Here is a 22,162-nt window from a genome sequence, read left to right as displayed (position 1 = left end):
CATAGACCTCCCTGAATCTCATGCCCTCATCTGTAAAATAGGGTCATACCTATTTTGGCTTGCTGCCACAATTAAGTGAGAAAATGTGTAAAAGTAGAAAAAGAAAGAAGAAAGCTAAGAGTCACACATAGGGAACATGCTAGAAAAAAAAGAATGACACTCTTGTTTGTCATTACTAATTCATTCCTGATGATCAGATGTTTCACCCAATCATGGCTTCCAGGAGACGCCATTATTTTAAATGACAAAAATGATAGTATGTTATATATTAACCCAACCTTCTAACCAATTTCCTGCAATGTAAGTAAAACAGTAAAATGTCCATAGTTGAGCAATAGACTATCATATTAGGATTTAAAATACTACGCAATTGTATTCTTGATCACCCAAAAATTAATGTGGTTGTTAAGAAATACTTGCTTTGTATGTAGTAACTTTCTTCACTTACTTTGCTTCCTTCTCCATAATTGTCTGCAGTATGTTCCCAACTCTTTGAGGACTCTGACAGGACGCAAAAAGAAGAGCTAAATGTGAAAGGCAGTGTGGAAGTGTTGGCAGTTCAGGCACCCAATGGCAGAGTGTGGCTCACACTGATGCCATCATGGCCTTTTAGCATGGGCAATATCTGAAATACGTATCCCTTGTGTTGACACTCAGCATCCTTTTCAAAATATCTACACATGATTCTGACATTCTACTGAATGCATTTGGAAAGTTTCTTGACAATTTTCCTGTATGTCATTTTGTAGAAATTTCTCTATTGAGTTTTGGTGTCATAAATCTAAATTTTTGCTACGTGAACATTGGCAAAATTTATATTTTATGAAATTTGGATTTTTAAAAACCAACAGGCATTTTACCAGAAAAATGTTAATCCAGGCAACATTCCGCGAGGTATGTATATACTTACTGAATATTTAACAGCAGAAAAGTAACATGAAATACATAAGGAGTTAATATAAATAATCAGGAAGAAAAGGAATGGATAGGAAATGAATAGGATTTTGAACAAACATAATTTGAAGAAGTAACAGAAATGGCCAATTAATTAATGAATGAAAGCAACCTCAAAAGTGATCAGAAAATGTAAATTAAAATGATTACATCATAGTTTTTTATATCCATTTGATTGACAAAATAAATTTTTAAAATCTAATAATACCATGTGTTGCTAAGGTGGTAGAACAATAGGGATTCTCATTCTTGGGGCAAATAGCCCTTGTGGAATATAGTGTGGCATCATCTAGAAAAGTTTAAGATGCGTAGCTCCCATAATTCTTATGCCCAAAGAGATGTGTACCAGATGATTACAACAGGATTTTTTTTTTGTAATTCAAGAAAATATAAATTCCAATAATAGCTAATGAATAAATATGAAATATTAGTACCAGAGATGATTTTTGAAAAGCAAAAAGAATAAATGATAGCATATGTTAATAGAGATAAATCTCAATATTATGTTGTTAAAATTTTGAAAGGCAAGTTGCAAAAGAATTCAATATGATATCATTATATAAAAATATAAAATATACAAAACAAAATCATTTCAACTCATTGTCAAGTTATTAAACATAATGATACTACTACTTAGATCTGGAAATGGTAAATTCTTCTGTGGTGAAATTGTGCACTGGGACAGCCTCCCTAGAAAAAGGGAGCTTTTATATTTTTTTGATCCATTTCATTTCTAGAAATCTTTCAGAAGGAAATAGACATGCAGACAGAAATTATTTATTATAATTGTGTATGACAATATTTAATAATTAAATAGTCTATTAAATAATCTATCAGTAAAGTGGGGAATTGTTAAATTATGGTATATAACGTAGCACTTGAAAATATTTTTAAAAAGTATATTTAATGGTAAAATATGGGGCACCTGGGTGGCTCAGTTGGTTAAGCATCAGACTTTAATTCAGGTCATGATCCCACCGCTCTTGGATTTGAGTCCCGTGTTGGGCTCTGTGCTGACAGCTCAGAGCCTGGAGCCTACTTCAGATTCTGTGTCTCCCTCTCTCTGTCACTACCCCGCTCACAGTCTGTCTCTCTCTCCTTCAAATTAAATAAACATTAAAAAAATTAAAAAATGGGAAAATACAATATAATTTTCAGTGAAAAAAGATGCAAAATTATATTGCTGTATGATCTGTATTTGACATTTAAAAATCAATAAACAGAAGAAAGTGAGTACACACACATAAATAAGACTGGGAGATATCAAAACATTATCAATGTTTGTCTCTGAGTGATAGAACAATTGTGATTTTAAAAATTATTTGCTGTGATTCTCAAATTGGGTGCAGTGAGTAGATATAACTTTCATAGCAATAATTAACAGCTTCAATGGCCTCCTAAAATGAGTAGGTCTTAATGAGGTTTGTGGTTGTATTTCCCAACTGAACAGAATCTTATCATTTTGCCTGTTCCTATATTGCCAATTTCTGCATATGCAAGTGCTTAAAGGGGCTATAGGAAGTATAGATGGGGATTGTAGGAATTAAATGAGATAATAAATGAGGAAAGCCTAACGCAGTTCTTGGCATAAGTTAATGTCTAACCATTATTATTATTATCATTGGCTGGTTACTGCTGTATCATTATGTTACTGATGAAAGTTTGCAAGTCATTTCTTGTTTAGGACCAAATATCGGTTTCCATCTTACCTATAAATACGAAAGTCCTAAAGATAAGAAACAAGGTGATAATTATTATGTCACTGGTATGTTTGAGACAGAAAGAGTTTGGGGGATGAACAGAAGGAAACAAATGGTAAATCTTGTTCTTAAACACAAGGGGCCATCTGACTCCATTACAGATAGCCATTATGCACAGGCCAGAATGACTCTTTAGGCAGAATTAGGGACACTTGGAAATGATAAATCTTTTGCAATTTTGGGTTATAACCTACTTACAGCACCCCTTAGTCCCAACCCTGTTTTTTCTTATGAATAACTGATTCCATGTGTATAACTTGGAGTGGAAAGGGCAAGATAAAGGATGGAGACTGTTAAACTCTAGATTTTGATGGTATTTTGGAGAACTTCTTATAAGAAAATCTGTCAGTTGAATGGCCAAAGTAGCAGAGCTAATACTTGGAAATTTTGCATTCCACTGAAAGGTGATATATAATATACCTTATATTATATGTAATATAATATATTCTGCAGGAAGTGTTTGTTTTCTCTTACTTTTTTGCCCAGTAGATTGGTATCTATGATAACATGCCATTGATAGATGAAAACAGAAGTATGTTGCAAAAGAGACAAAAGATTTAGCAAATATGATTTTATATGCCAAAAAAAGTATACATTAGTAGCTTTTATGATAAGTGCCCCTGAAGGGAAATATGGTGAAATTGTATCAGACTTCAATCTTCTCTAAACAACTAGAAAAAAAAAAAAAGGCCAAAACAAGCATAGTTTTATCTGTTTGGATGGGATTAATGGGTTCTTGGTGGGAGATTTGTAATAGTGATACTTCCTGGTTTCTTCTTCCATTTGGAGGGTACACATAAGGATTTATAGGGAATGGTCATGATCAAAACCTATTTGGTCTCCAAAACATGTCCAGGAGAGGTTGTATGTAGGCCTTGTGTTATCTTACCTGACATATATATGATTACAGATAGCCACCAGTTAAGTTGTTGGATAACTCATTTTGGTTACATTCTCCAGGTGACACAGTAGACATTTTTGCCTATCTTGAGTCCTCCACTTGTACCAGATAGGCTGTGAGCTCTATCATGAGACTACTTCTAACTTGTTCACTCTTATACCCTAGTCTGGTTAGCACTCAGTAAAAATCTGTCGTACAAATAATTAAATAAATAATGAATGAGTGAACCTAGAGGTTGTCCCACAAATCCATTCATTCAGCCATCCACCCACCCACTTATCTCTTAAAGTTGCTGCTTTCTTTATCAGAAATGTTTGCCTTTGTTTCCTTGCTTTGAAAAGTGACCATTTAAGTTCTGTATCACCAAGTGATGGAAAAATACATGTGGTAAAAAATTAACTTGAGGTGAAATGATAATGTACTAGTGTGGAGAAGGACTGATGAACCTTAAAAGTTATAACACTTTGGTCATGTAGGTACATAAACCATTTAGAAATGTCTCAGCAAAGTTGAAAGGGAGCATCTACTGGATCTAATCTTTCTCTCCTGCTCCCCATTTTTAGCTGCTATTTACATTTCCTTCTCTTAAATGTATTTGGCTCGTGATAAGTTCAGAGCCACCTTTTCTTTTCTGAACTGATCTTTGAAGAATGATGTACTTAACTGCAGCCTGTTTAGATTGTTGATCTGTATTTAAAGCCCTAGCCAGGGATTGTGTTTTGCCTTTAAGATAAAAATCAATGAATAAAAAATTGAAAAAGGAACAACTAATCCTTGAACATTCCTAAACAAACACCGTCTCCCATTTCCAAAAAGGAACACTGCTTAATCTTAACTTATTAGAGACTTCTTTTTTTTTTTTTCAATGTTTTTTATTTATTTTTGGGACAGAGAGAGACAGAGCATGAACGGGGGAGGGGCAGAGAGAGAGGGAGACACAGAATCGGAAACAGGCTCCAGGCTCTGAGCCATCAGCCCAGAGCCTGATGCGGGGCTCGAACTCATGGACCGCGAGATCGTGACCTGGCTGAAGTCGGACGCTTAACCGACTGCGCCACCCAGGCGCCCCTAGAGACTTCTTTTTGAGAGTTCAATTAACTGGGGTTCACCTTTATTCAAACATGTAGAAGATAAAAATGTTACAAAGGAAGTTTATTACAAACTGGATGTATTTGGAAGTCAGTGTTGTTACTAAATGCTCTTGGTCTAGATAAGCTCTTTGATGATCTGAAGTTATATTCTATCACAGAGACAGATGTAGTTCATTGTAAAAGAGTGTAAACCACTGCTTAGGGATAAGGTACAACAAATACATAATTACCCTTTTTGAAGGTCTAGTCATGGTGGTGCTGCTGGAAACTGGTGAGTTAGGCCAATTGAAATTTTCTTGTAATCCCCAAACCTCACTGCAAAACTGTTTTCCTTCCTAAGTGATCTTCACAGCATTTGAAAAGAAAATTATGCAGTAAATTGAGCTTCCCCTTTCTCTTCATGTAGCTTCCTCTGTTCCTGAGGCACAGACATTAGCTGTCAATAGGCTACCAAAGAACATGAGGACAGGAGTAAAAACAAGGAGCATGGGTAATTCATTTGATCAATATCACTCTTCATTCATGTGCAGTATACAGTAGTAGGTGGTCAGAGAAATAGAATCATTTGTAAAGTTCAGGTGTTGGTGATGAGTGAACAAAGATGTTACAGCGCTTTAGTTTCCAAGGGCAGTGATTTTAGAAAATTTAGGATTTCTGCCACCAGCTGCAATGAGACATCAAGTATAAGTCTTGACATCTTTTCACAAGGAACTATACAATTAGATAAAATGTATAGGCAGCTATTTAGATAAATTGGCTAAGAAACAGTGCAGGACTTTGATCTTTGAGGGAAGCTAAGCACTTGAGACAGGTCTTGCATTCACCTTGGTGTTCTGCCTAGAGGTGCATTCACTGGCCCAGAGAGTAAGGAGGTGGAACCAAGCATTAGGTGATGGTCTTAGTGAACTGAGGAGGTGGGGCTTGTAGTTTGAGGCTTTTGGGTGGCTAGAATTAGCAGAGTAGTGTACTGAAGAAAAATGAGATGAATGGGAGAAGGTACCTAGAAGTGTGCATGGAGGATCCTTTTTGGTCATTATGTGAGGACTTGGTGTGCATAAGCAGGACAAAACTCTTTGAGGCCTAGCAGAGGTTGGATGCTATGAGACCAAGAGTCAAACAAAGATACTAGAGCTGGGAGATGTTGGAATTCTATTATAGTGAGAGAGGAGAGACTTCATTGAGTATTTGGGCATTCAATTGAGACCCCAGAAAGGACAGCCTTACGAGTGAGGGCCATGCTCTAGAGGAAGGCCATGTTTTAGGACCAAGGAGAGAATCACAATAGACCAACTCTCACAATGAAAGGATAAAGATGATCTCTTAGTAGTATAATTGCCTGCCAGAACAAAACTCTTAAGGAAGACAGTACAATGCAGTTGCCCTAGGAAAATAGCAATCAATAGAAAAATAGCAATCAATAGAAAAAGATCCTGAATTAACCTAGATATTAGAATTAGAAGATATGGTTTTAAAAGAGTTGTGATTAATATATTTAAAGATTTAAAGGACATAAAGTGAAAGACATAAAATGAATGAAAAGATGGGAACTTTCAAATAAATACGTGTAAAATATAAAAAAAAGAACCAAATGGATATTTTATAACTGCAAAGGATAATTTCTGAAATGAAAAATTAATAATGGCCTTACAGCAGATTAGAGACTAAAGGAAGAGTCACTAAGCTTAAGACAGATCAATAGAAATGATCCAATCTGAAGAACAGAGGAAAAAAAAGAAAAAAAAAAAACTCTTCAGAGACATATGGGACCAAAGCAAGCAGTCTAATATTTGTATAATTGGGGTCTCAGAAAAGAGGAGAAAGTGTGGCAGAAAGAAATATTTTAAGAAATAATGGCCATAAGTCTCCTAACTTTGGTGAAAAACATCAACTTATAAGTTTAAGATGTTTAGTGAACGAAATCAGGATAAATACAAAGAAAGCCACACCCAAGCATGCCATAGCCGAACTGCTAAAATTTAAAGGTAAAGAGAAAAGTTGTAGAGGGCGGAGGTGGGGGGGGGTGGGGGGTGGGAATCACATTCTATACAAGAGACAATAGTAAGAATTATTTTACTCTTCTAAAGAAAAACTATTAATCCAGAAGACAATGGAATGATATGCAAAAAGAAATGCAGGATGGAAAGATATGTCAACGTAGATTTCTATGTACAGTGAATATAGAATTACAGTTGACTTTTGAACAATGCAAGGGATAGGGGTGTTGACCCCAGTGTAGTTGAAAATCCACAAAGAACTTTTGTCTCCCCCAAAATTACTATTGAGAGCCTACTATTGATCAGAAGCCTTACCAATAACATAAATAGTAGATTAACACGTTTTGTATGTTTCATGTATTATACGCTATGTTCTTACAATAAAGTAAGCTAGAGAAAAGAAAATGTTATTAAGAAAATTATAAGGAAAAGAAAATATGTTGACAGCCCTGTACTGTATTTATTGAAAAAAAGTCCTCATATAAGTGATCCCATACAGGTCAAACCCATGTTGTTCAAGGGTTAACTGTACTTCAAAAATGAACCTGAAATGAAGATGCTTTCAGATGAATAAAATCTAAGAAAATGTATTACTAGCCAACCTGCACTACAAGGAATGCTAAAGGAAGTGCTTTAGGCTAAAGGGAAGTGATACCAAACGGAAACTTGGATCTATAGGAAATGATGAATATTAGAAATGGCAAATATATGAATTAATACATATTTTTAAAAATGCTGTTTTTTATCTTTTTATAATTTCTTAAAGGATAACTTCATGTTTAAAGCAATGGGAATAATGTTGTACTGTGGGGTTTATAATATATGTAGAAGTAAAACATGTGACAAGCAATAGCACAATGCTCATAGGAGTAGTAAATGCACCTACACTATTCAAAGATTCTTACATTTTATGTGAAATGGTATTATATTAATTTTGGGTAGAGTCTGGCATGTTGTCAGACCTAAGTCAAACACACATACACACTACAAAGAGGTATAATTAAAAAGGCTACAGTGGCAATAAGATGGAAATGTGAAAAAAATATCCATTTTAACAGAAAGAAGAAGGAGGGCAAGATAGAAGAAAATGGACAGCACACATATTAAATGAAGAGCCATATAATAAAATCAAAACACAATCATATCATTACATTAAATGTTAATGGACTTAACACCTCAATTAAAAGTCAGAGATTGTCAGTATGAATAAAAACATAAGAACTAACTATATGCTGACTCCACCACCTGTACTTTAAATATGAAGATACAAAGAGTTGACAATGAAAAGAATGAAAAATATATACCATGCAAACATTAATTTTTAGAAAGTCAATGTGACTTTATTAATCAAAGTAAACTTCAAAGTAAGCCTTCCATGACAAGAAGGTTTACCAAAAACAAGAGGGACATTTCATACTGATAAAGGGCTTAATTCATCAAGGACATATAATAATAAATAAATGTTTATGTAACTAATAACAGAACTTCAAAATATAGGAAGCAAGGACAGGTTTTATTTCCCCCAACATTATATTCTAAAAAACTTAAACATACAGAAAAACTGAAAAAAATTTACAATGATCTCCCTAGATACCCACACCTGGAGTCTGCCATTAACATCCTACTATGCTTGCTTTATCACATTTCTATTTGTTCCTCCATCAATTCATCAAGTACAGTGGTTTTGGGACTGCTCCGTGAAGCTCCAGGGAATGTGAGAGTGGGTGCGTGCACGAGTGTGTTTTAGAGGAGGGCAATGCTCTAGGAACACTGCTCCCCATTGGACCAGGGAATTTATGCTTTTGTCTTTTGTTCTATTTTATATGTTGGACTTCTGTTTAGATTTTACCCGATGATATAATTTTATGGCTAAAAGAAAGATTTTGACAGCCTTCATTCAAGGGCATTATGAGAGGACTCTACCCTCCCAATCTAGTTTAGCATAATCCAGAAATTAGACATGTGGTTTTTGATAACTCTGAGTGGGTATACCTACTTTGGCTGTTTTTTTTGTGAGGACAACAGACATCTTTTATTGTGAATTCCCTTCAGGTCCAGATTCATAGCAAGAAGTCAGTATACCTTGTAGGATGAATGCAGGTGGACAAGCTGTGTATTCTGAAGAATATTGTATTTTATGGACCCACCTGTGGGAATATGACACAAGTTGGATAGTTCTTCCCTGGCTGTCAGCTATGTTAACTGCCAACTAATAATGAGACTATTTTATTTTCAGAATTCCCCAAGACCATTTATTAAATAGAACAAGCGTGTAAATTCCCCCTGCTTAATCCAACTTTTATTGTCCTGACATCCCCTAACTCAGAAATGCCAACACTGAAGCATTGCTTGCTTTTAAATTAAACAGATAAAACTTGAAGAGAATTTTGAGAGGTAACATCTAATACGTTCTAAGTACCAAGACTTATTTTTCTTCTGAGACCATTCCTGAAAGAGGGAAGCCTTTGATAGACCATTTCATGTTTTGTGAAGTGTTATTTCTACTGGTCACATTCTCCAGGAGGGCTCTCTCTATGCAGTGTGATCGGTACTGGGAAATCTTCTACATGGAATGTGCTCAGAAGACTTGATGAGCTTAAGAAATTACCTTATCCTTGAGGATACCATGGATGATATCTGTGTCCCCACTCTACAGAAAGGACAAGAGACACTAAGAAATACAGAAGGAAAGTTTTCTCAAGTCCCCACTGAAACACAATGAAGTTTTCGCTATTTAAGAAAAGTATTCCATGCCATTCTATTCTTTCCATTCCTGTTTAGAAAGCTGAGCAGCATGTGTCTAGGCTGACTTTTCTACTCTAGGAAGACTTACTTTTTACTTATCAAGAATGCATTTAAGGGGTGCCTGGGTGGCTCAGTCGGTTGGGCAGCCGACTTCTGCTCAGGTCATGATCTCACAGTCTGTGAGTCCGTGAGTTTGAGCTCCACATTGGCTCGGCACTCACAGCTCGGAGCCTGAAGCCTGTGTCTCCCTGTCTCTCTGCACCTCTCCCACTCACACTCTGTCTCTCTTTCTCTCAAAAATAAATAAATATTAAAAAAATAAAAAAAAAAGAATGCATTCATGTTGGAAGAATTTTAGTCTTTCTCGCACCATACCCTAAAATTAATTTCAGCTTAATTAAAAGCAATAAATATACAAAATCAATCATTAGAAAACCAACATAGAAATGAGTATCCCAACTATAGTGAGAGAGGATCTTACAAACTTAAAGGCAAAAAGAAAAGATCATAAAAGAGTAGTGGATTTGAGTTCATTAAAAATTAAAACTTGCTTGTGGAAAACCAAAAACCAAAATGGAGATAACTATGTGTTGCAAATAGGAGGGATGAATGCCAGGGGATCTTAAAAGACCAAAGGTTTATACCAATTGATAACAGTGCATGATACCAGTAGTTAAATCGGAGGTCAGGCATCAGGCCTTTTCCATTTGAAAGCCCTCATTTCCAGTCCTTTCCTGCTCTGTGGGAGAGTTCAGTTGCCCAGGGTCTCTTGTTGCTTGCTGTTCCATCACTCCTACTTCTGAGCTCCAGCAGGGGGCTGGCCTTACATTTTATTGCATTCTTTGCCTGGGGCCCTCTATCTCTTACATGCTATCTTTACTGATGTTTCTACGAGTTCTAAAAACTTGGAGTTTCCTGGCAATATTGTTTTGTACCATGTGTTATTAGGCATCAGTGTTTCATTCTCATCTTTTATTGGAGATGTGGTGGTTTCATTTTTAGAAAGAAAATGTGACACATTTCCCTTTTTGACTTCCTACCTTCTGTGGAAGATTGAATGATTGAAGTGTGTGTGTGTGTGTGTGTGTGTGTGTGTGTGTGTGAGCGTATGCAAGGGTATAAGCTAGCTAGAGGGAAATAATATAGGAAGTGATTGTGGGGAGGTCTGCCCCAGGATTACCATATTTTCTGATCTGCTGGTAACAGAAAAATGAGTGTGGTGACCTCAGGGAGTTTATGACCAAGTGGGCATATGTTAGAGCCATGTTTTAGTAAATACACTGAGCAAGATTCTCACTGTTACTCCTGTGCCATGCTTATAAATCATGCTTACATTCTGCCAAGAACTTCTCTCTGAACAGGTAGGGCTTGCTTCATTGTACAGCCACAAGAAAATATACATGAGCATTCATTAATTTACTCATACATTCATTCATAAGAGTTATTCAGGGAGAACTTACCATGTTCAAGGCACTGTAAAGTATGCAAAGAGAAATTCTCAAGAAGTTTTAAATCTTCATATCTGTCAATGTATATATAAATATAAGGCCAGAAAGGGTTAAGTGCCATAAAAAGTTTGAATGGAAATATACAATTAGAAATATAATAAACAGAGACTTCTGGCCTGGCAAAAATGATGTAGACCCACTTTTCCCTATGATAAGGTACAATTATGAATTCCAGAAATGAAGCACGAGACAACCAAATAAGGGCTCTGAAAGGTGATGAGAAGAAGGTGAGCTGGTTTGAGACCCCAGGACTAGAAGAACAGCACTGTAGTAGGGTGTCTAGAGTCCTCCCTCCCCAAAGAAGAAGCCACACAGACCAGGTGTTTCCCAGTGCCCAACCTAGTGACAGGAGGAAGCCCAGAGAAGTTAATTCTTTCCCTGGTTGAATGAGGGTCTCTCTGGCAACATCAAACAAGTTTGACACCACCAGCAAGGGGATTAATCAAAGCTTCACCAAAAATAATTGGCCAGAGGAAATGCTCTCCTTCCCCATTAAACCTGAGACTCTCCTTTCCAATAAAAGATACTGAGACTGGCAGGCAGAACACTAGGAGAGACCCAGCTACAGTAAATGGACGAATCCAAAAAATCAATTTTTCTGCAGGCTTCAGATGCCTCTCACCTGCCCAGAGACATTATAGCAAGTAGGCATAACCAGCAAGGGGGATCGGCCACAATAAATGGCCAACCAGGAAGCTTCTTGGTCTCCATATGCCTAAAATGCTCTTATCTTATCTTGCTCAGAGACCCCAAGGCAGCTGGTGGTACCATTACAAGATCTCACCATATCCCTCTCCCATTGAGAGACACCTAAGGCCCAGTCTGGTGAAACCTCCTCCACCCCATGAGGCAGTGAGATGGATGAAGGGACATTAGGAGTCCTAGTGACATTAGATAAATAAAGCAGACCAAAATAACATCTCAAACAGTGTGAACATTAGAATGCCATTGGAACTACAGCTCATAAAAGTAGCCACATGATTAATTTTATGGGTGATGCCAGCTAAAATAAAGAATTCAATTAGAATCCAGAGTCATCTAGCATAATAAACAAAATATCCAGGATATAATTTAAAAATCATCCATCATACCAAGAACCAAGAAAATCACAAATTGAATGAGAAAAGAGTATCAACTGACACCAATACCAAGATGAATCAGATGTTAGAATCATTTGACAAAGATTTAAAAGCAGCTGCTATGTAAATAATTTACCTCAATTACAAATTCTTCTGATACAAATTTAAAAAATAGGAAATCTCAGAAAATAAATAGAGATTATAAGACAGAAGCATATGGAAATTATAGAACTGAAAATTACAATAGGAGAAAAATTTTTTTAAATACTGGATATTCTTAACAGGGTGGAAATGAGAGATGATAGTATTATTGAATACAAGGAGAGAACAATAGAATTTACTCAGTGTGAACTATAGAGAGGAAATAGATCGAAAAAGTGAACAACACCTCAGGGACCTGTGGGCAATAACAAAATATCCAACATCCATATGATTGGAGTCCAGAAGAAGAGGGTCCTGAAAGAGTGTTTGAAGAAATAATGGCTGAAAACTTCCCCAAATTTGGTGAAATACACAAATGTATAGATCTAAGAAGCTCACTAGAACCCAAACATGATAGACTAGAAGAAATCCAAAGCATGGATTTCTTTTAAATGTTCAAAACTGGAATCCAAAGAGGCAAAAACCTTGAAAGCAGTTATAGGAAAAGAACATATTACCTATAGAGGAATACCAATTCAAATGACAGCTGATTCCCCATTTTATACAATGAAGACCAGAAGGAAGTGCCCCAACATGTTTAAGTACTGAAAGAACTGTTAACTGTGAATTCTATATCTGACAAAACTGTCCTCTAGGAATGAAGGGGAAATAAAAACATTCTTGGATGAAGGAAAACTAGAAGAAGTTGTTGTTAGCAGACTCACTCTTAAAGTCTGGCTAAAAGTTCTTCAAGCAGAAAGGAAAAGATAATAAATGAAATATTGGAGAATGATTAAGGAAGTGGGAATAATGGAAAGGGATTTATGGGTACATATACTAAACTATTCCTTCTTTATGAGTTTTATAAATTGTATTTGATTGATCAAAACAAAAATTATAACACCCTCTGATACTCAAGTCGATGGTCTTTTTTTTTTTTTAATTTTTTTTAACGTTTATTTATTTTTGAGACAGAGAGAGACAGAGCATGAATGGGGAAAGGTCAGAGAGAGAGGGAGACACAGAATTCGAAACAGGCTCCAGGCTCTGAGCAGTCAGCACAGAGCCTGACGCGGGGCTCGAACTTACGGACCTCGAGATCACGACCTGAGCCGAAGTTGGACGCTTAACCGACTGAGCCACCCAAGCGCCCCTCAAGTCGATGGTCTTTAAAAGTGGGAAAGATGGGGCACAGGTGGCTCAGTGTGTTGAGCATCTGACTCTTGATACCAACCCTGGTTGTGACCTTGCAGTTGTGGATTCGAGCCCCTCATCAGGCTCCATGCTGAGCATGGAGCCTACACGGGATTCTCTCTCTCTGCCCCTTCCTCTCTCTCTCTTTCTCTCTCTCAAAATAAATAAATAAACATTTTTTTAAGTGGGAAAGGTAAAGGGACTTAAATGGAAGTGAGGTTTTAACATTTTACTCAAAGTCATAAAATATCGATAATAGTAGACTATAATAAGTTACCTATTAGATTATAATATTTAGAGCAACCACTATGAAAACTATACAAAGAAATGCATCCAAAACCACTAAAATAATGATGGATTCCTTAAAACAATGTTCAAAGAATTCACAGAAAGGCAAGAAAAGAATGAGAACTAGAGGAAACAAATAGAAGACAAGTAATAAGATTGTGGACTGAAATGCTAGCATATCAATAATGATATTAACTTTAAGTCATCTAACATCACCTATCAAAAGAGAGAGATTGACAAAGTGGGTAAACAAACACAATCCAACTATATGCTGCTTATGAGCAACTCACTTCAAAGTCAGAGATTAGAGAAGTTGAAAAATTAAAGGATAGAAAAAGATATACTATACAAATATTCATTTTTTAGACAGCAAGAGTGGCTACATTAATATTTGATAAAAGTAGTCTTCAGAGCAAAGAAAATATTTAGAAACAAAGGGAGACATTATATAATGATAAAAGCATCAATCCACCCTGACAACTTAATGATCTTAAATGTATGCACACCAAACAATACATAAAGCAAAAACTAATAGAGTTGAAGGAGAAATAGAGACGTTGACAATTACAGTTGGAAACTTCAATGTCACCTCTCAACAATAAATACAGCTACCATATAGAAAATCACCAGGAATATAGATGATCTGAGCTATATGATCAGCCAGTAGTGCCTAACTGACATATAGAGCAGTCCATCCAACAATAGCAGAATACATATTTTTTTCAAGAACTCATTCAACATTCACTAAAATAGACATTTCTTGGGCCACACACACACACACACACACGAAGTTTAAAAATTGAAAGCATGTAGAATGTGTTCTCTGTAATAAAATCGAACTAGCAATCAATTATAAAAAGACAACAGAAAAACTCCAAACATGTGAAAGTTAAACAGCATACTCCTATAGTATCCACAAATTAAAGAGGAAGTCTTAAAGGAAATTTAAAAATGCAAAGAAGTCAATGAAAATGAAAACAAAACATTAAATATCAAAACATGTAGGCTGCACCTAAAGCAGTGCTGAGAAGGAAATTTGTACCATTAAATACTTATACTAGAAATGACAAAAGGCTTCAGATTAATAACCTAAGTTCCTACCTGAAGCAAGTAAAAAAGGAAAGAAAAATACAGTAAAACCTTGTAAAAATATAGTAAAACTTTGCAAGCGTAATTCATTCCGGAAACATGCTCGTAATCCAAAGCACTTGTATATCAAAGCGAATTTCCCCATAGGAAATAATGGAAACTCAGATGATTCGTTCGACAACCCAAAAATATTCATATAAAATGATTATAATACTGTAATAGAATACAAAATATAAAGAAAGATAAACAAATTAACTTGCACTTACCTTTGAAAACCTTCGTGACTGGTGTGAGGGAGACCAGAGAGAGGAAGGTTATTGTATAGGATGACTTTCACTATCACTAACGGAATCACTGCTATCGATTGGCTCAATGGAATCTTTTTCTGCATGGGGGCCATTGTATACACTCGCACAGATGTTGACTATAGTAAAGTATTAATAAACTCTTGTCATGTACTATATTTAATGTAACTGGCAATAAGGTAGCCAAGAAAGGATCTATATCTGCAGGCAGCCTGACCTAGAACGAAGTAAAACATTCCTAAGCTTTCTCTTGTATGGAGGAACAAAGGACTGTCCATAGGTTCTTTAAAGCAACAAAAAATACACTAGTGCCAGTTGGAGGAACCTGATATTTCAGTGTTCTGAAAAATCACTGATTTCTGCCAAACACTGAGCAGTGAGACTGAGCATCTGAGCATTGGAGATGATCACCCATGACCCTGCAGCGAGAGAGAGGAGAACCATTGGCTCAGTTGTGATCATGTGACATTTGGTGTTACGTACTGCTCATATTGCAAAACATTGCTTACTTATCAAGTTAAAATGTATTAGAAATGTTTGCTCCTCTTGTGGAACACTCGCAGAACAAGGTGCTTGCAATCCAAGGTTTTACTGTAAAGCAAAGCAAGCAAATAGAAGAAATGATGAAGGTAAAAGGGGAAATCGGTGATAGAGAAAAAAGATAAAGTCAAGGAAACAATAAGAAGGTTATTCTTTTTTTAAAAATTTTTTTCAATGTTTATTCATTTTTGAGAGACAGAGAGAGACAGAGCGTGAGTAGGGAAGGGGCAGAGAGAGAGGGAGACACAGAATTCAAAGCAGGCCCCAGGCTCCAAGCTGTCAGCACAGAGCCTGATGCGGGGCTCGAACCCACGAACCGTGAGATCATGACCTGGGCCGAAGTCGGATGCCCAACTGACTGAGCCACCCAGGTGCCCCAATAAGAAGGTTATTCTAAACAATTAATAAAATTGATAAATGACTGGCATGGCTGACAGTAGCAAAATTACCAGTATCAGGAAAGAAATAGGGAATACAGATCCTACAGTGAATAAAAGATAATACGCTTATGCCATGAAAATTTCATATTCATATATTCAACTACTTAGAAGAAATAAATCAAGTATTCAAAAACCATATACTACTAGGGTGCCTGGGTGGTTCAGTCGGTTAAGTGCTCGACTTGGTTTCGGCTCAGGTCATGATCTCATGGTTTGTGAATTTGAGCCCCATGATGAACTCTGTGTTGATGGTGTGGAGCCTTTTCTCTCTTTCCCTCTTTCTCTCTTTCCCTCTCTCTCTGCCCTCCCCTGCTTGCATGGTCTCTCTCTCTCTCTCAAAATAAATACATAAAATTAAAAAACAAAACAAAACATAAACTACCTAAACTCAGGTAGGGTGCAATGGACAACTTGAATAGCCCTGTAAGCCATTAAATAAATTAAATTAGTACTTAAAATTCTCCCCAAAACAAACTCCAGGATTACATGGTTTCACTGGAGAAGTCTACTAAATATCTAACTACTAAAGAATCAACATCAGTTTTACACAATCTTTAACAGAAAATAGAAAAGGCAGAAACACTTCCTAACTTATTTTATGAGGTTAGTATTATCCTGATACCAAAACAAGATAAGGACCACAAAAAAGAAAAAAAGAAGGAAGGAAGGAAGGGAAGGAGGGAGGAAGAAAGGAAGGGAGGAAGGAAGGTTTATTATAGTCCAATATCTCTTGTGAACTTTGACACAGAAATATTCAACAAAATATTAGCAAATCAAATCCAACAATGTGTAAAAAGAATCCCAAATGGAATTTATTCCAAGTATGCAAGGATGGTTTAATACTTTAAAAGTGAATAATCCACCACATCCACAAGCTCAATAAATGAGTTCAGCAAGGGCACAAGATACTGACAAAAATCAATTGCATATACATATACTAATATTTCTATATGTAGAAACCCAAATTTAAAATGCAGTACCATTTACAAAGCTTCTAAAGAAAATGAAATACTTAGATATATATACACTTAGCAAAACATGTACAAGATTTGTATTATTAAAGTTACAAAATGCTGGTGGAAGAAATCGGAGAAGACCTAAATAAATGAAGAGACTTGAAAGTGTCAACATAGTAAAGATGTCAATTGTCCACAAAATGATCCATAGGTCGAATGCAATTTCTAACCAAATTCCAGTAAGCTTATTCTGAAATTTATATGTAAAGGCCCAGGCCCTGTAGTACCCAAAACAATCATAACATAGAGTAATAAGATGAGAAGACTCACTCTACCTAATATTAAAGATAACTGTATAGCTGTATTAGTCAAGCCAATGTGGTAGTGGCAGAGGACAAAATGGAACAGAATAAGGGACCCAGAAGTAGACCCTCATACACATAATCAAATGACTTTTGGCAAGGGTACAAAAGCCATTCAACGAAGGAAGCCCAGCTTTTCAACAAATGGTAGTGGAAAATTAGACATCCAATTAGCACTGGCCAAAAAAATGAACCATATACTTTATTCCAAAATTAGCTCAAAATGGTTATAAACTTAAATATAAAATTATTTAAAACTTTAGAAAAATAAACACAGAAAAAAATGGTTGGGATCTAAGGCTAGATAAGGAGTTCTTAGACTTGACCAGAAAAGCACAAATCCATGAAAGGAATAATTGATAGGTTGGACCTCGTTAAAATTAAAACTTTCTCTTTGAAAACCCATGTGAAGGAAATGAAAAGACAGTCTACAGGCTTGAAGAAGATATTTGAAAACTGCCTATTTTGCAAAGGACTATTATCTAGAATATATCAAGAACTCCTAAAACATAACAGTAAAAAACCCAAACAACCCAATTAGAAAATGGGCACCACAAAACATGGACAGATAGTTTATCAATGAAGACATACAGATGGTAAATAAGCACAGTAAAAAGATGCTCCACATCATTAGCCACCAGAGAATTGCAACTAAAAACCATAATATCAACACACATCTATCAGCGTGGCTAAAATAAAAAATAATGACAACACCAATTATTAGTATGCAGAGAAACTGATGGTTCATAGTGTTAGTGAGAATAGAGAGTGGCCCAGCCACTCTGGAAAACAGTCTAGCAGTTTTTCTTTTATTTTATAAAACTAAACATTCAAGTACCATATGAGTGAGCAATTACACTCTTGAGCATTTATCTCAGAGAAATGAAAATTCATGTTCCCATAAAAACTTGTACATAAATACTCATAGCAACATTACTCATAGCAGCCAAAATCTAGAAATAGCCCAAATGTTTTTAACAGATACATAGTTAGGTAAACTGTGGTACCCATGGAATTCTACTCAGGAATCAAAAGGAACGAACAATTGGTATGATCAACAATTTAGGTGATACTCCAGAGAATTAGGTTGAGTGAAAAAAGCCAATCCCAATAAATTACATACGTTTTGATTCCATTTATGTAACATGTTTGAAATTACAAAATGTTAGAAATGGAGGATAGATTAAGAGTGAATGCCAGAATTTAAGGATGGAAGTGAGGGGAACAAGAGAACGGTGGGTATGGTAAATAAAAGCACAACATGAGGGCTCCTTGTAGTGGTAAAAGAGACAGCCCTACACAAGTTATAAAATTGTATAAAACTTAGTACACACACACACACACACACACACACACACACTGAAATGAATACAAGTAAAGTGGATTTAGGGATTTCTGGGTAAGATTGGTATATTGTGTCAATGTCAGTATCCTCATGTGCTGTTATACTATGGTTTCCCAAGTATTACCACCAGATGAAACTGGATAAAATGTACATGGGATCTCTCTGTATTATATCTTACAAATGCCTGTGAATCTGTAATTATCTCAATAATGATTTCAATAGAAATTATATATTTTAAACACTTTCTAAAGATATATGTTTTGAGCCCTTACCATGTGCTATGCACTGTTCTAATGACTTTATATATATTTTCATGTTTATTTATTTTCAAGAGAGAAAGAGGCAGAGCATGAGTGGGGGAGGGGCAGAGACAGAGGGGGCTCCAGAGAAGCAGGCTCCAGGCTCTGAGCTGTCAGCACAGAGCCTGATGCGCGGCTTGAATTCACCAGCCATGAGATCATGACCTGAGCTAAAGTCTGACGCTTAACTGACTGAACCACCCAGGCACCCCTCTAATGACTATATTAATATGTCCATTTAATTCTCAAAATAATCTTATGAGGTGAGCAGCAATATTATCCCCACGTTCCAGGGAGGAAAGCAAGACAGTGAGAATAAGCAACAAGTCTAAGGTCAGAGCCTAGTAAGTGGCAGAATTTGGATTAGATCCCAAGAATCTTTGGCTCCAGTATCCACAGCCCTAACTAATAGGCTATTCTCTCTCTTTATCTACAGATTACTTATAACTGAGAGCATTAGGAAGAACTGTATGGATAAAATGGCATTTTAAGCTTCCTAAATGGGAAGATTATGATGTGATATATGTAGAACATTAATTACATTGTATGTAGGGAGAACTTAATACATATTTGCCGAATTAATAAGTGGCTTACCGTTGGGGCACCTGGGAGGGTCAGTTGGTTACACTTCTGGCTCTTGATTGCTGCCTGGGTCATGATCTCGAGGCTCATGGGTTCGGGCCCACACCTGGCTGTGTATTAGTAATGCAGAGCCTGCTTGGGATTCTCTCTCTCTGCCTCTCCCTGACTCGTGCTGTCTCTCAATATAAACAAATAAACTTAAAAAAAATAAGTGACTTACCTTCTTTAAACTACTAGATGATTCCTTTAGTCACTGCCAACAGCCCAGCCTCTGCAAAAAGAGAAAATGAGGGACCCAGGGCAATGAGCTTATTTTATTTTATTGCATCATTGACTTTCTCTCAACTGAGGTCAGTGTTTCCCAAGGGGGAATTTGCTGGCATCCTGGGACAGATAATTCTTCGTTGTGCAGAGATAACCCATTGTAGAACCTTGAGCAGCATTTAGCATGTTCCCTACATGTTGCCCTGTGGCCACCCCCCACCCCCATGCCTATCACTTGGACATTTCCTAGTCCCCGCTAAGAACCCTGGTCAAGAACCAGTGCAGTTTGTCTCTCTCTGGTTATAACAGAACTCATGCAACAGGACTGCAGGATTCACATGATTTAAGAGGAGCGTTTCATTTTCTCCCTTGGCTTGGCTGTACGCTTATGATACAAAGGAATCAAACTTCCTTGCTCTCACAGTGGCTCTAAGTTTGAATTTGAATTGGTCTAAAGTGTTCATTTTGCTTTTTGTTGTTGTTCTGGCTGTTCTTTTTGGTAGGCATAAAGAAGTTTCCCCTTTCAGAGAAATGCTGAGCACATACCACCCCAAAGCACACCCCAAACCAATTGCTCTCAATCTCAAAAAAAAAAATCTGAAAGGGAAAAATATTAATGGATTATTTTTGTACATGTGAAAAATCTTTTGGAAGGGCAATTTTCTCTTGCTGAGTGGTGGAAAAACGACAGCGTTAATTACGTTGCCTTGTTAAATCTGAAAGAACGCAGTGAACGTTGGAAACCTTTCAATTGCCTTTGTGGAAAGGCATCTAATGGATCAGAAACCATCTCCATCAGCGAAGCGCTGAGGCAGCTGTGCCCCTCCTAAGGCCCTGGGTCTGGTTGTGCTGAGAGGAAGTTGTGAGCTCCAACCTATGGGACCTCTGGGGAAAATACAGAGGAAGGTAAGGGGTACGGGAAGGTAGAATTTCCACTTCAGGTTTTGAGCACTGGCCAACTTTCTTTCCTTTTAATCCTTTCTCAGTAAAGAGGCGGGAAGGAGGTGAATTTAAACAGAATTGCAGTGGTAGCCAGGTTTATTTGGGTGCTTATGTCTGTACACTTGTTGTCTTGGCCTGTGGTGGTGGATCAGCTTCCTAGCCATGAGAACAGGGACAATAGATCCTGCCCCCACGTAATATAGTTCTTTCAACAGAGCCCAAGCGAAGTGTGAGGCTTGCATGGAGGAAACAAAAACAAATGCAGAGGGATCACTTGCATAAAAAAAAAAAAAATGGAAATACAGTGTTGCTTTCCCAGGAATCTAGTTCCAGGATAGGGATTATGGGTATACAGAAAGCCCCCACAGTGTTGAAGAATGCCATTCCAGGGAAACACAGGAGTTCAGAGGCCCAGCTTTTGTACTTTGCTTGAATTTCAGATGAGATAAAACTAGCAGGTCTGCTAAGTTGCAGTGCAAAAGCTTACATGGCTTCTCGAGAAAAGCAATTTATTTTAGATTATAGCACAGCAGCTATCATTTAAACTGCTAGGGATTGTAATTGAACTCAGAACCAACCTTCTCTGTAAACACAGGGTGTGATAGTTAAGTTTACCCAGGCTCTTCTAAATAACATGAACACCAGGCCTTCAGGACAGATGGGCATGGGAGTCCAAACATGGATCACTCGCGTCTCACTAACATCCAACAACTGGCCCATTCAAAATTACATCCTGGGAAACGTACCTAGCTGGGTATTTGAATGTGCACCTGCTGTCCATATTGGGTGATATTAATATGAAATGGCTAGGAGGCAGCAGTCTTGAGGAAATGAGAGCCCATGCAGTTAGCAATAGGGAACTTTTGATTTCCATCTTTATCTCGGGTCATGAAGGGGCTTGCAGGGAGGCAGAATCCACGCAAATCCAGATAAAGAAAAAAGTGCCTCTGAATACTGGATATTCTTTGATTTGATAATGAAGGGGATGTGCTTACCTTCCAAACCCTAGAATTGTCATCCTGTCATTAAGTCCTAATGAAAGCTTAATTGTTCTGTTGGGAATAATGATGTGTCTCATTTCCGTGCACTGCATTTGCTCCTCTCTTATTATAACTAAACCCAGTTATACGAAATTTACTATTCCTCCAGAGTTGTCCAGAGACTCAGAAGACAACATTTTATCCAGGCTAAAGTGTTTATTTTTTGCTTTTAGTAAAAGAGGGCTCACAATGCACTTGCTCTTTTTATAATTTTCTTTTTTTTAATGGAAAACATTAACCAGCACATAGTACAAATCAAATAATTTAGAAATACTTATAATAAAAAGTAATGGCTCCCAACTCCACCCTTTCCCCCTCTGGTTGCACCCACTAAATGCAAAGC

General features: G+C 36.8%; 1 protein-coding gene and 1 long non-coding RNA gene across 8 annotated transcripts in view; one reads left to right on the top strand and one right to left on the bottom strand.

Annotated features, from left to right (window-relative positions):
* FHIT (fragile histidine triad diadenosine triphosphatase) overlaps window positions 1-22,162 on the top strand; it is a 1,407,272-nt gene that overhangs the window by 494,931 nt on the left and 890,179 nt on the right. The window lies entirely within an intron of this gene.
* The window catches only part of LOC122236686, a 61,648-nt gene that overhangs the window by 19,346 nt on the left and 20,140 nt on the right, over window positions 1-22,162 (bottom strand). For 2 of the 3 annotated variants that reach the window (XR_006214879.1, XR_006214877.1), the window contains exons 3-4: window positions 19,794-19,844; window positions 8,115-8,847 (exon numbers count right to left, since the gene is read on the bottom strand). This is a non-coding gene — a long non-coding RNA (uncharacterized LOC122236686). Of the gene's footprint in view, window positions 1-8,114; window positions 8,848-19,793; window positions 19,845-22,162 lie in introns of those variants that run through there. The other variant, XR_006214878.1, reaches the window with a different exon arrangement.

The sequence above is a fragment of the Panthera tigris genome, chromosome A2 (genome assembly GCF_018350195.1).
Source record: "Panthera tigris isolate Pti1 chromosome A2, P.tigris_Pti1_mat1.1, whole genome shotgun sequence".
NCBI lineage: Eukaryota > Metazoa > Chordata > Mammalia > Carnivora > Felidae > Panthera > Panthera tigris.
This window is presented reverse-complemented; position numbering and strand designations above follow the sequence as displayed.